The sequence below is a fragment of the Anser brachyrhynchus genome, assembly GCF_964034855.1.
Source record: "Anser brachyrhynchus genome assembly, chromosome: 3".
Lineage (NCBI taxonomy): Eukaryota > Metazoa > Chordata > Aves > Anseriformes > Anatidae > Anser > Anser brachyrhynchus.
The window spans coordinates 71,853,329-71,868,348 of NC_137696.1; the positions used below are offsets into that span (position 1 = coordinate 71,853,329).

General features: G+C 38.7%; 1 long non-coding RNA gene across 1 annotated transcript; it reads right to left on the bottom strand.

Moving 5' to 3' along the window:
* Positions 1-2,006: 2,006 nt before the first annotated feature.
* On the bottom strand, positions 2,007-14,698 carry LOC308193557. The gene is made up of 4 exons (XR_013949740.1): positions 14,054-14,698; positions 6,074-6,241; positions 5,025-5,094; positions 2,007-3,919 (listed from the first exon to the last, which is right to left on the bottom strand). It is a non-coding gene; the product is annotated as an uncharacterized lncRNA (long non-coding RNA).
* Between the last annotated feature and the right edge of the window lie 322 nt (positions 14,699-15,020).

A 15,020-nucleotide genomic window follows, 5' to 3' on the forward strand; every position in this document is an offset into this window, starting at 1 on the left:
CAATGTGATAAGTTCTGAGATCTATTGTTTGGGTACTGTTTGCTAGCAGTTCAGATAGGCAATTGGAAAGAGCTAGGTATTCAAAGGGTATTCAAACACTGACCCAACAGCAATCATACAATTGCTAGTACAGAACAGTATTAATAATAATACTGCTGCTGTTCATCATACTTCTCTAGGAAATAGATGTTGTCAAACCAATTTTGTTTCCTTTTATGAGAATACTTGTTTAATGATGGTGTTTTCAATAACAGTAGCTATTTTTTAAGATATTCCAAAGTTTTATAGGAGGCTTCTGTGAACCTGAAAATCAGTATAAGAATGTAAGGTTAATAGAACTATTCATTGCTGAAGCATTTCTGGGCTTTTCTGCAGATATGGATTATTAAAAATGAGGCTCAGCCAACAGCAAATGAGCATTGTAGACATTAACTAGATTAAAACTTGATTGACTGAGGGGTTTCAAAATGCAACTATAAATGGGAATCTTAGAGTGAATATTTTAGAGCTAGGAACTCAGCCTTGCAGAACCCACTATTCTATGCAACATTTTTATCAGTGCTTTGGAAGAAAACAGCAAATCATTATTAATGTTGGTAGATACGATAAGGATTGTAAAAATGGTAAAATCTTGAAAAGGACATAATAGATAATCAGCACAACTTAAGATACTATTTCAAAAGATGCAATGCAATTCTACACTGCATAACTCTAAGAAAATCTATTGGATCAGAAAGACCATATTCCTCTTGGTCTCAGTAGCAATGCAAATGAGTTGCCCAGTGATGCAATTTGTTCTGGTGTCCACAGTTCCCAAAAAATGTTGATAAATTGAAGGACACAGACATGTACCGAATAACCTAAGTATTATGAAATAGTCCTAACAGTAATTCTCTCCAGAAGCTCAAAGCTGTTAAACTTGATAAAAAAAGACCAAGGGATATATTCATTGATAAAAGAGGGCTATTTTATCAGATTGACAAATGCCTGAGATCCAGTCAATAGCGAGCTACAAGTGGAGAAACACACAAACAAACAAACAAACCCCAGACATATTCTGTATGAAAATACAACACATATGTCTAACAGGGAGGCAATCAGTCCAAGTGTCACTCAACCAAGGAGGTAGGATGTTCCCCTTATCTAGATTTATTTCAGTCCAAACTGGCCATTAAAAAAGATAATAAAAAAAAATCTTTGTTCTACTTCAAAGAAATTTATTCAGGGGAAGACTACAGCACATGAGTTAGAGGGCACTAATTGATCCCAGAGTCTCTTTGGTAACTTAATAGAAGTCTGAAAAGAAAAGTACAAGTACTATACAAGACGATTTACTGTGCCCTCAGCAGTTATGCATCACTTCAAAATATTGATGCAAATAGATTGTAAAATAGGAACTTCAGAAGTTATTTTCCAGGAAAAGAAAAACCTGATCTGAATTAGCTCTATAGCATCACTAGGCCATTCACTTTTTGGACCAATTCCATGTTGATTAGGGTTAAGAGAATATCTTGCACTAATTCTTCTACTACTCAGACAGGCCAAGCACAGTTTAGCTGTGATAGTGCACAAAGCTAGCTTTTCTAATACTTGGTTCAGGAAGTTCCCTAGACCTAGAATACGACAAAGTCACTTGATGTTTTCTGCAAATGGTGTTGACATCTTTTCATTGTCTACACAAGCAGCCAAATTGTTTTCAGCTTCAGTGGACTGAAATGGAGAATGTGAGAAGAAAATCCTATGCTAAAACCAGATCTCTGCAGTGCTTTTATTTTCATGTCTATAGGGCACATGATCTGTCTGTTTGGGCTCATGTCCTTTACAAGTTCCCCAGTATTCCTAGGCCCTAGATACTGGTAGGTCATAGGTATTACTGGGGAAATGAAAAAGTCATAACGGAGTTTCAGTAATTTTCTCCAACATGTCAAAACAAAAAGAAGCTTAAATTCTTGTATTCATCAAGCAATAATATTGTTGGAATTGACTTGATACTGTTCAATCACAGACTGTGAAGAAATGAGTACTGGGACCCAGCTTATGGTTCAGTTAACAGAATAACTTCTGTGCAAAGAAATGGCATCTCTGCTGGAAATGTATTTGCCCTTTGCTCTGGAAAGACAATTTGCTATTTTCTTTCTTACGAAGGCTGCAGATAAAGTTGCCCAAAATATTACTGAATAATTGAAGATGGTCAACTCTGTCCCTTTCCTTAAACTAACTCCATCAAGATAAAGAGAGTGTGCACATACAAATCACTGCACAGATATGCTGTAAGCACAGATGTAGCTAACTGCTGATCTACAGTAGCCTGATCTTCAAATTTAATCTCTTTCCTCTTGATTTCTTTCCATTGGGAAATATTTTATTTTTGTTTACCTCCCTCAGAATTTGGTCATGAAAGCTTTCCTAAGTAAGCTTTCAGAACACCAAAATTTTGAGCAGGAAAAACAAATATTAAAGATACAGAACTATTAAAACTAGCTTAAAAGAAAGGCTTATATTTTTTCTAAAGCTTAAAAAAAATGGTACAGTATTCCAAAATCAGTGAAGAAAAGTGTACCAGCTCAAGATTTATGGTCATGGCATTTCTTTTTATTCTTAACATAAAAAATCCTGGGACTTTTCTAAAGTTTGTGCTGGGGAAAAAAAAGGGGAGGATAGATCCATTCTCTGCAACACTACAAACAACTACTTCTGCAGTAATTCAACTTTCTCTTCAACCCCAGGGCATTGATTACCCTCAGTTGATAATGCAGATCAATGTATGACTAGATTTTGGTTACGCTTCCAGAACTCAATATATGAACATTATTTTATTTTATTTTATTTTGTTTTCAATTTTCTTTTTTAATATTTGTTTAATCTATGAGACCAAGAGGATAAATTAAGATTCAAAACACATTTAGAAAATGTCCAAACATTTAGTTAAAAAAATACTGTTGAGGTTAAGCAATTCAAAATTTCTACTGAAAAAAAGTCAAGCAAATGTGTTCCCTGGGGGGAGAAGAAGATTGATCATGCCCTCTGGAACCATTTTTTTGCTTCAAAACCTTGTGTTTTGTATAGCTGTGGCTCCAAATTGTCAAAATGGAAGTTTTCCCAATTGGGCGTTCCTAAAAAGTATATTATTGTCAATATGCAATATAACAAATTATTTAAATAAGGGCTTTAATTTGGAGGGATTTTCAGGAACATGTTTTGTGTAACTAAAACATATGTGGATTTATATATATAAATATTAACAATAAATGTGTGTATATCTGTATAAGCAAGTTACAATAACAACTCAAACAGTCCCATTTCAGCAAAACACTTAACTTCAGGCAAAATTGAGGATAATGACACTATCAGGATGCTTAAAGAATTTTTACATGCTCTGATGAGTCAGAACTAAAGACATTTTCAACCTTTTTTTCTGACAATTCATATACTTCTCTCTACTCATTTCAAGCAGTTGCAGTGCATGTTCCATACAACAGAGGGTTTTTTGTTGTTTGTTTTTAAGCCAGACTTCTATTTTACTAGAAAATAACAATATCAATTATAATTTCTTTTTCAGGGAGGTTAAGTATAGAGACATTGACTTCATAAGTTGTTGCTGGTTAAAACTGTTGTCTGGAAACATTAGATGTAAAGCATCAAGGGAAGAAAATTACTGTTGCAGCATGTTGTAGGCTGGAACCTGCATGGGCTTTGACAGGGCAATGTTTCAGATCAGTTTCATTGTAGCAGTCTGATCCCTTTTCAGCGTCTGGGGTGAACCCACTGTGGCTAAACTAAAGTTAATTACAGTATGGTGCTGGATCAATTGACACACAGATACAAGCATTTCAATTAGCTAGAATTTTCAGTGGCAATTCGCTAGTGGTGTTGGAAATCAGGCAACATCAAAGACCAATGCAGTCACTCCAAGCAGCATCTGGAGAAATCAGAAAATCAGCTGCTTTAATAGCATTGCCTTTGTAGGTGTAGTAGGTGTTATGTTTGGTTAATTAGAAACAAGAACAAACCAAACTAAAAACAAACAACTTTGAAGCAAAACCAAGTAGCACAAGGCAGAGTTTTTTCTGCTCTTGAATTGCTACACATGAATATGCTGTGCATCATTTGAAATGTAGCTTTCACTACAATTGAAACATATTTAATAATACTAAACCAAGCACTGGAGTGTATATTTACTCAGAAATCCACAGAGCAGAATCTCTAGCTCTGCCTGGGAAAACACCAAAGAAGGATGAACTCAAATTATATGATTGGTTAGGAGCAAGTCAAGCTTGAAGAGGATAGTCTTTAAAACCTTTTCAACCTGTTTAAGTTTCTGAAAGGGGTTGTATGAGATTTTTTCTGACAGAAAAGAGGACGCAGTGACCCAGAACCCTTACACTCTACCTTGTTCTACCTTGTGACTGTAGTTTCTCGCTCTTGCGAGGTTTTATTATTCAGTGTATCACCAGTAAAAAACCCACACACTTCTGATTTACCAATGACAGATATACTAAAGCTGATAAAGGAACTGCAAATTCTCACCCTTACCTGTTTCTGTTGGTTTTGCTCTTCTCCTGCACTGACTCTGGATGGTGCAGGGTAAAAGGTTCTGCTGTGCTACAGGTCATATGGTAGATATAAGCCTTCTTTTCATCACTATTACTATCACACAGAATGCTCCAACACTTGATTACCTCTTTTCCCACGTTTAGTATTTTGAAAGCATTAATTGTTTTTGAGAACCTGAACAGACACAGATTTTTGTTGTTGTGTTAATTCTTAAAAAGTCAGGTCTTCAGAATCATCTTTGCATTGATCTTCTACTTAATATCTAAAGCAACTCTACATTCCCCCAAAACCGGAATCTAAGACCAAGTCAGTGTTGCTGTACTTATGTTAAATGTAGCTGAAGTGACTTAGTGAAGCAAATAATTGCACTTCTGTTATATACTGCAACTCTTTGAGTCATGTAATGAATGAATCATTGACGTTTCTTTTAATGACAGCAATGCATTAAAAAAAAAAAAGGCACACCTTACACTATCTCAGATGTCTCTTCTTCACATTAGTGCAGGCAGTGTACTCAAATCAATCATGAAACCATGGAACCTGTAGGATGGAAAGGACCTCTGGTCATTTAGAGCAACCTCCCTGCTCAAAGCAGGTCCAGATAGACCAGGTTACTCAGGGCTATATCCAGGGGATTTTAAAAATCTCCAAGGAAGGAAATTTCATAATCTCTCTGGGTGACCTGTTACAGAACTTGACCATCACCACAGTGAATTTTTTTTTCCTTATTTCAAGTCAGAATTTCCCACATTGCAAGTTGTGAACATTGCTTCTTGCCCTTCCACTTTGCACCTCTAAGAAAATCTAGCTCCTTGCTCTCTGAATCTTCAAATCAAGTAATTGGAGACCACAGTGAGATCTCCCCTTAATTCTCCACCTCTTCAGAAAGAACAAACCCAGTTCATTCACCCTGTCCTTTATTCATGTCTTCCAGCTGCCCAGGCAATTTGTTATCCCTTGTCTAGACTCACTCCAGTTTATCCATCTTTTTTTTTGTACAGCATACACAAAAGTAGATAATGTACTCCAGATGCTGTCTCTCAAGCACCAGTCCAAGGGGAAGAGTCACTTCAGTTACCCTGTGGGCTACAGTATCACTAATAAGTCCCAGAACTTGTGTGGCATTTTTGATTCAAGAACAAACGCACTGCTAATCATGTTTAATTTTTTAGTCAGAAACACCTGGTCTTGCACTGCAACATTTTCTAGCCAGTCCATGCTGCTGTGTGGGATCCCAGGTGCAGAACTTTGCTAAGTTTTCCTAAGGTTCAAATCAGTCCATATCTTCCAGCTTGTCCAGATCTCTCTAAATAAGAGTCCTGCCCTGAAACCTGGTATTATTCTCAAACTTGCATACCCTTCATCCCATCGCCCATGCCACTAATAAAGACATCGAGCAAGACTGGCCCCAGCATTGACCCCTGAGGAACAAGCCAGCAGCTGGACTTCGTACTGCTTGTCATTGCCCTTCGAGTAGGTGAGCCCACTTGGTTTTCCATCCATCTTATTGCCCACTTACCTGGCCTCCACGTCTCCAGATTGGCTCTGCCTTGAACGACAGATAAGTTTGCATCCCAGCAGATGGAGCCACTGGATGGTCCCCAGCTGACCATCAGGTGTCTGAGCTTCCTGTGACTGCGTGTGACCACGGGCCCTCCATGATTTCTGCACTGCGAAACTTTTCTCACTTTCACCATTCAAACCAAGGTCAGACCAGGTTAAATTTTAAAAAAAGTATAATACACAGAACACTCAGCCAGTTAATAACATCTTAAGTAACCAGAGGTACATAAAATTAGGACTTAATTAGAATTAACTGCATTTCAGACATGGAGAAAGCATGATGTCCTCAGAATGGGCCAGCAGCTCCCCGGGGCCCAGGTGTTGGGAACAGGCAGGGCACCTCAGCCATGTGGGCCCTCCCAGGGCAGGGCCCAGCAGCCAGGGCCCATACCGTACCCCATCCAGGAGAAGGGCAGCTGGGGGCACTGGGGCAGTCCCAGCTCCTAGCCCAGGCACCGCTCTAGGGCTGGGCAGAGGCTGGGCAGGGCAGGGCTGGAGGGAGCTGGATCCTGGCCCTGCTGAACATTCTCTGGGTGACATGGCGTCCTGGGCCTGGGCAGGTACAGGGAGCCCCAGAGATGGGACAGGACTGAGGGTGTCCCCAGGACCTGGCAAGAATTGAGTATTGTACCTTTTAAATGTAAATGAAATGTATTTTCCAAGAACACCCCAGTAAGGAAGACTAAAATACGGAACTATCTTCATGTTGAAAGTGGAACAATTGAAATCCCATGTGCCTCATCTTCCTTTAATATTTACGCTGCTGTCAAATGTATTTTATCCCTCCTTAATCTCTGGGTCATCCCATCCCCTCCTGCACTCTCACCTTTACCAGGTTGTGCAGCAATATAACTGCCAGGCAAAGGAGAAACACCAAAGAAGTGGAGTGCAATCTGCAACATTAAAATTTAGTTTGTAAAATTTTTAGGAATGAATTAAGAATATGAATTGTTTTTATTGATGCTGCTGCTAGGTCTTTTTATTTTCTGCCTAAACTAATGTTTTTCTGAAAGGCAGAATTCATCTGTATTTATTATTTTGTCCTTTTGCAATTACCTGTACTCAAGAGTGCTTTACTTGCATCACTCCCTATTACGATATAAGTTAACTTTGCCTGATTCTCATATAAGTGTTACTTTTTTGTACTTTAGAATAGAGAGAAACTTAGTTTAATGGCAGTTTGACAGCTTTTCCTCCAAGTGACAAACTAAAATTGATCAAATGTACATTAGAGCTTTTAACTCCGAATCATGTGGTATCCTGTAGGGAATGGAATTAGCTATGATGTATGAAAAACACTGCATTCATATCCTGATCATTCACACTAAACTTCCAGTTATCTCCTTTTATCTGCTTATCTCCTTTTATCTGCTTGACTGGCTTCACTAGTTTTAACAGAGGTGTCCAGAGCACCTGTAACAGTGTCAGATCACAATCCTTTAAGTTCTCTGTCACAGTCCTGTTGTGTATTTAGAAAACAGGCACTATGGTTCCCTGGTAGCTGATAACAGGCTGCACAGGAATGGCACAAAACTGCACCAGGGAGGTTCAGAGTGGGCATTAGGGAAAATTTATTTACTGTGAGGGTGATCAAACACTGGAACAGGCTTTCTAGAGAGGTGGTTGATGCCCCATGCCTGTCAGTGTTCAAGAGGCACTTGGATAATGTCCTGAATAGCATGCTTTAAGTTTTAGTTAGCCCTGAAGAGGTCAGGCAGATGGACTCAATGATCTTTGTAGGTCCCTTCCAACTGAACTATTCTGTTCTATTCTGTTCTGTTCTGTTCTGTTCTGTTCTATTCTATTCTATTCTATCCTATCCTATCCCATCCCATCCCATTCCATTCCCATTCCCATTCCCATTCCATTCCACTCCATTCCAGTATTTGGGTAGTACTGCTCATTTATTACTATAAATGTCCTGACTTTCTTGTATAAGAGGAGGGATTTTTTTAAGTCAAAAATGGCATGGTACACATTTTTTGGGGAAAAAAAAGAAAAGAGCGGAGTGGAATTTATTGTCTAGAAATCCACAGAGATTTCTTCTCCTAAAGCCTTAAATGTCCTTTGATGTCCTTAAATGTCCTTAAATGACCTATGAAGTCTCACATGTCAACAGTGACTTATCAGTAGTCTTGATATATTCTTTACTTTTCTTCAATGGACTAAAAATCTTCCTGATTTTTGGAAAGTTTTTTTTTCTTTTTATTTTTTTTCTTTTTCCCACAGTAGGAACATAAAAAGGAGTTTTACATCAACCAGCTGTGAATAAATAAGCTAAGATTCTTTCTCAACAAATCAGAGTCCCTTTCTGCATTTTGTCAAAGGTTCTCTGATGTAGGATATGCCACTGCGTCTACAGTGGTGACAACTGCACCTTACTGGAGTTTAAATGAATGATTATTTCCCTTTAATTTCAGTAATGATAACACCTATTTGGCAGTTTTAACCTTATAGAGTATTTGATTTGAGACAACTTTGAAGATGACACTATATCAGCTGTCAGGGTTCTCCAGAGCAAAGTATTGTTCTCCTGCTACCTCTCTTCTCTCTACTGCTGTCTCTGAAACAGTGGTAGTGGAGGAATGTCATATTAAGATAATTCTTATGCCTAATGCACTGTCGTCCTCAAGAAAGCTTCCTGCAGATGCACATGCCATGTGATATAGATGCTGTGTAAATGTTCCAATCTGCAAGTAAATGAAGCTTGACTTTTTTTTCTGTATCCAGGCATTGAAAATATGCCATTGGATAATATCAAAAGATCAAGAAAAATCAGAACAATTATTCAATTATTCACAAGCAATTATTCACATAAAATGTGGGTGTGCATACTAACATTTCAAAGATCTGGGGTTTGGGAACAGGAAGAGTTGTTGATCTTAACTTCAAAATAGAGCTTCAGACTTAGAGCTAAGAGGATGACAAAAATATATATATATTTAAACACATTTTGTAGTTTCCTTGAGTGCTCATGTTTGTGCTGATAACTGCTTCTCCAAATTACCCACTTACCTATGATTTTGTTACCCACTACCTGCTTACGGGCTGAGCAGGCTGCAATTTTAAGGGAAGTACCACATTCAATCTAACTCCTAGAGACGTGTTTCCTTCTTGTTTAAAAAAATAAAATAAAAATGAGACCATAACAGGGCTTGTAGTTTAAACATGTCAACAAACTGGGAGCAGGATGGAATATTAGATTTATATGTTCATTAAATTACTGTGCAGCTCAAACTACTTTTCTGTGGAGGATTTTCAATTATGTTGAGAATGAAAGTCAATTCAAAAGTAGTGAAGTAAAAGGAACAATTAAGGAGAAGATTTCTGCATATAAACTGCTGAAAATTTTTGAGACTGTGTAGAACATTCCATACTGGTGCAGAAGGGAAAGGAAGAAGTGGAGAGAAAGCAAAAAATAATCTAGGTTAGTGGGAAAAATTATTTCAGCAACTTTTCTTCTCTCACTTCACCAACACTATAGGCATGGATCACTTTAGAAGGTTGCTTTAATCTTTTTAGATATGTAGTATCTACATATACATCTACGTGTATGTTCAGGGTTCAGCACCCACTGGCCTTCAAAAGATTCTCATTCTCAACCTGAGGCTGCATAGAATCATGGAAAAGATGAGAGACCTCTTCAGGTCATTAAGCCCAGCCTCCTCACTCAAAGAAATTAGGACTGTTGCCCGTATTAGGCAGTCAGGTCACTCCTGGTTTTATCTAACCAAATATCAAAGAATACCAAAATTTCCCTGGGCAACCTGTTGCACTACTACCCTCCTGGCTGAAGTTATTCCTAATGCCAAAACTGAACTTCCCAGGCTGAAAGTCTTATCCAGTACTTCACTTTGCTGCCTAAAAGCAAGTCTTAGGAAGAACAGATAGGTAACAGTGATCAATGATCTTATCAATGATACGAACTTATCAATGATAAGGGGAATAAGTCAAATATTGCTAGAAAGGCCTGAGATTTTATGCTTTAAAAAAGAGGATCAGAAAAAAAAAAAAAAGAAAGAAAAAAAAAGCCATTGGACAAAGTAAAGTGATAGAATAAATGAGAGAAAAATTATAAAAAATTAAAAACATAAGCTAATGCAAGAGAGAAGATAACAACAAGAAGAACAAGGATCAGAAAATCAAATGGAAGGAAAGCAAATCAAAAAAGGTATATTAACCATTCAAAACCAAAAGTACCAAAATGAGAAATAGCAAACAGAAAAAAAAATGGATCACACTGATCACTAACATAACTATGTAGTCTGTGGTGTGAGAAACTGAAAGCACATCAGAATTAAAATAAGAATATTGGACATCTTACCCAGTAGATATGAAATAATGTAAAAATGAAACGATTTTCAATTAAAAAAAAAAAATCTCTTTATCTACTCTAATCCACAAATGGTGAGACATAAAATTCAGTGGAAGATCAGATTTGCTGATTTTAGGGGAATTACAAAATTTTGTGAACCTCGGTTTTCACAACAATAGGATAGGATGATTTAGTCATCCAGGAAGAATTTTTTTTTTTTTTTACAAATGCAAACAAAAAGAATTGTATGAATAGATACTGTATATTATTTGTAGACCTCAGAAGCTTGAAATAGTCACCAGACGAAGAAAAAGGAAGAGAGAGACAGAGAGAAATCTATTTCTTTCAATGAAGATAAAAATCAGAACAGATCGATTTGTGAGACAAAACACTAAAGCGCAACATCAAAACTGTCTCCCATGGAGTTTACAATAGAGCATCGTACAATCCCTTGTTATTTTTAAACTGTAGTCATGAGATATAAAACTCAAAAAGAAATAAGGGCATCATAGTGAAGAATGAGGGTTATTGAAAAACAGGGACTGAAGATATCTGCAGTGACTGAGATGGCTCATATAAGAAGCAAACACCCAGGAGACATCCTAGTTGCGTTTAGATTCAATAAAAGCCAATTCCCTTCCTTATTGGAGATTTTGCTTGTAATCCTAGTAGTTTATGCTACATTTTGAAGGAATGTTCTGGTCTAGGAGATGTCTGGCTAGTTAATTGATTTGTTTTAGGGTAGCAGCCTCTGCACTGGTCTCCTAATGCTAGACAAAACCAGGCGTCCTACTAAATCTTAGATGCTAAATATTTAAATGGGCCTTAACCCTGAACATTTATCTTCAACATTTATTTCAGATACATATATCTCTAGTTGCAAAAAATGAAAGCACAAAACCACTAGGCAACTAACCCATTTCATCATTAGGTTATTCAGCAGTAACAGACATCTAAGTGTTTTGAAAAATTATTCCCAGAACAAAGTCCCATTTTCAAAATATCTGATGATATAAAATCCGGACAGAATTCAGTGCTTTGGAATCAAATGTGTTTTGAGAACATAACCTTAAGTATCTAACTACATATAAAGTCCTAAATCACTATTTTTTTACTATCTAGAATAAGAATAAGAGCGAGTGACGGTGAATGGAAAGTGCTCAGGGACAGAGGATGCCAGGTATGTCACCAACCTTAACAAAAGTGCAGGGTAAGTTCAGGGATGGGGCATCCACAACTTCTCTGGGCAACCTGTTCCAGTGCCTCACTACCCTCAGACTAAAGAATATCTTCCTAATATCTGGTCTAAATCTACCCTCTTTCAGTTTAAAACCATTCCCCCTTGACCTATCACTACACTCCCTGACAAAGAGTCCCTCCCCAGCTTTCCTGTAGGTCTCCTGGATGGCTGCTAAGGTCTCCCTGGAGACTTCTCCAGGATGAACAAACCCAACTCCCTCAGCCTCTGTTTGTAGGAGAGGTCCCTTGATCATCTTTGTGGCCCTCCTCTGGGCTCTCTCCAACAGGTCACTGTCTTATGAACATAAACTCAAGTAAATGCATAACATTGAGGATTTTTAGATCTAGTTAGGCTGAGGCACCATGGGAGGCAGACACAACTTAAGGACAATTTTTTTCTGGGCTGGGTATTTGCACAAGCTACAGCTTTTTATTCTGCAGTCAGAAGTGGAAGGGATGAAAAAAACATGACTATTATTGAAGTAACTGGGACTCATATAAGTATTTTTGTTTTGTGTTTTTACTTCAGTAATGGTTGTAGTAGTATGTCTTGTGTAGCATGCCACCAGCACTCATGACTGTGGTAAATTGTTTCCATGAACATAGTCCAGAAATTTTCAGCTACTTTCTGAAATCATTTTGGAACATTGAAGAGACTAGGTGCCTTTGTTTTACTACTTGTATAGAAATTAAACATCCTGAGAAGTGAGGATGATAAGATTGAGGAATTCTATTGTCTGGAAATAAAGGCAGGTGGAGCAATAGAGAATTAGAGAAACCTTTTGAAAGGTGTTTATTTTGGCTGAAAAAGGAGGGTAGACTATTCTACCCAGGCAGATTTACCCCACATATTGACTTGAGGTATAAACTCTAATTGGGTTTGTCAGCTTCAAGGGCATGCTTGAATGGGTTTGCCATGCAAACAGAAGAGAAGGCAGAGAATTCTGTCCTCAACTCAATATGCAATGTAAAAGTCATATTTTCAATGCCTTTCTTTAGAAGAGTGGTATATGTGACTTCCTAAAGATAGGACTAAGTGCTGGGTTGCGCTGAAAAGCTGAGAACCTTGAGAAAATGTATCACCCTTCAAACTTAAAAGACATCACTTTTCCTTTAAAACCCTTACTACTTTTGCACATGCCTTTGCAATTCATATTCTGCAGTATATTAAATCTGAATTTTGTATAACAATGTTAAAGATGCATGCATACATTGAGTTCCAGAGATGCACATTTAATGGAAATCTACCTCAGCAGTGTTTTTAAAACTATTTAAATCATAGACAAATCACACCTGATCTCAACTAGACCAATAAAATGCACATCCTACAAACCTTAGTCTTGACACACTAAAACAATTAGATATGTCCTTTACTTAAAATAAAAAAATAAATAAAAAATGAATGTAATAGTGCCATCTCTCCTCATTTTAGATTTTTTTTTTTTTTTAAGTAAAATAGCTTATCTCCTGAATTTTCTACCTTGCATTTTGCAGTCTTTCCCAGATGAAATTCCTTCACACTATCAAACTATATTTTATTTTGATTGGAATTTTTCTTAGTTGTGCCTTTCAAGGTGTGGTGATTTTACCTACATGGGCAGCTGAACTCCACCACAGCAGCTCTCTCACTCTCCCTCCTCAATGGGAAAGGGAGAGAAAATACAATGAAAAAGGCTCAAGGGTTGAGATAAGGAGAAGGAGATCACTCAACAATTATCTTCATGGGCAAAACAGACTTAGCAAAGGGACTAATGAAATTTATTTCCTATTACTAACAAGCTAGAGCAGTGAGAAACTCAAACTAAAAACACCTCCCCCCGATCCACCCTCTTCTACGTCCTCCCCCCAAGCAGTGCAGAGGAACAGGCAATGGGGGCTGCAGTCAGTCCCTGACGCTTCTTCTTCACCGCTCCCTCACGGTCCCTCCCTGCCCCTGCTCCACGCGGGGTCCCTCCCACGGGATGCCGTCCTTCCCGAACTGAGCCTGCGGGGGCTGCCCACAGGCAGCAGCTCTTCAGGAACTGCTCCCACACGGCTCCGTACCACGGGGTCCATCCCCCAGGAGCAAACTGCTCCAGCACGGGTCCCCCACGGGCGGCAGCTCCCCCCAGACCCCTGCTCCTGCGGGGCCTCCTCTCCACGGGCTGCAGCTCCGGCCCGGGGCCTGCTCCTGCGGGGGCTCTCCATGGGCCGCAGCCTCCTCCAGGCCACATCCACCTGCTCCACCGGGGGCTCCTCCACGGGCTGCAGCGTGGAGATCTGCTCCGTGTGGGACCCATGGGCTGCAGGGGGACAGCCTGCTCCACCAGGGGCCTCTCCACAGGCCGCAGGGGAACTGCTGCTGTGTGCCTGGAGCACCTCCTGGCCTCCTGCTGCACTGACCTGGGGGGCTGCAGGGCTGCTTCTCTCACACTTTCTCACTCCTCTCTCCCAGTCATGCAGCAGGTTTTTTTTTAGCACTTTCTTAAATCTGTTCTCCCAGCAGCAGGTCCTTTTTGGAGCTGGCTGGAGCTGGCTCTGATCTGACCTGGGGCAGCTGCTGGGCTCTGCTCACAGAGGGCCACCCCTGCAGGCCCCCTGCAAACAAAACTTTGCCAATTAAACCCAGGGCACAAGGTTTCTTAAAAAAAAAAAAGTCAAAATAATCATGTTCAAGACAAACTTTCAAATCTGAAATGTTTAAGATGATTTTAGATTAGGCACATTAATTCAGCTGTCCCTGGCAATTATCACTGTTTTAAGAGTAATGCATGTCAGACCCTCACCTGGAAGCCAGTAAATCTATGGTAAATTAAGCTGTTAATTTTACATTTATGAGCTTTAATGTATGAGTTTTACCTTCTGACTCTGAATAGTTAAAATTAATTTATTGACTATGGAAGATGAAGCAGTCTGTTTACAATTACGGGCTGACTCCAGACAGTGAATTTACTGCAGTTCTCCTAAAACTAGTAGAAAGAATTACAAAGGTTTGAGAGGAAACTAGATCAGACTGACAAAGACAAAAATGAATACTATCTGCACTTACACTGGGGGGGGGGGGGGGATTATATATAGGTGGTATATAAAATTTACACAATTAAAGACTAACTCCAAATAAGAGTGTGTGTTTATGTTTTTGTTTGTTTGTTTTGTTTTGTTTTTTAATAATTCTTGTCAAAATCACTGGGAAGGTTAGCTGAAATGGAAACTGCATCAGGCCATTTGGGTACCTGGGGAGTCTACACATTGATTTGAGTTTCTAAAACATTCCAAAACCAAGGAAAAAAAAATATAAGGAAAAGTTTATTGAAAATAATGACAGAAGAAAAAAAAAGTCTTTTTTTTTTTTTCCAACAAAGGCAATCAA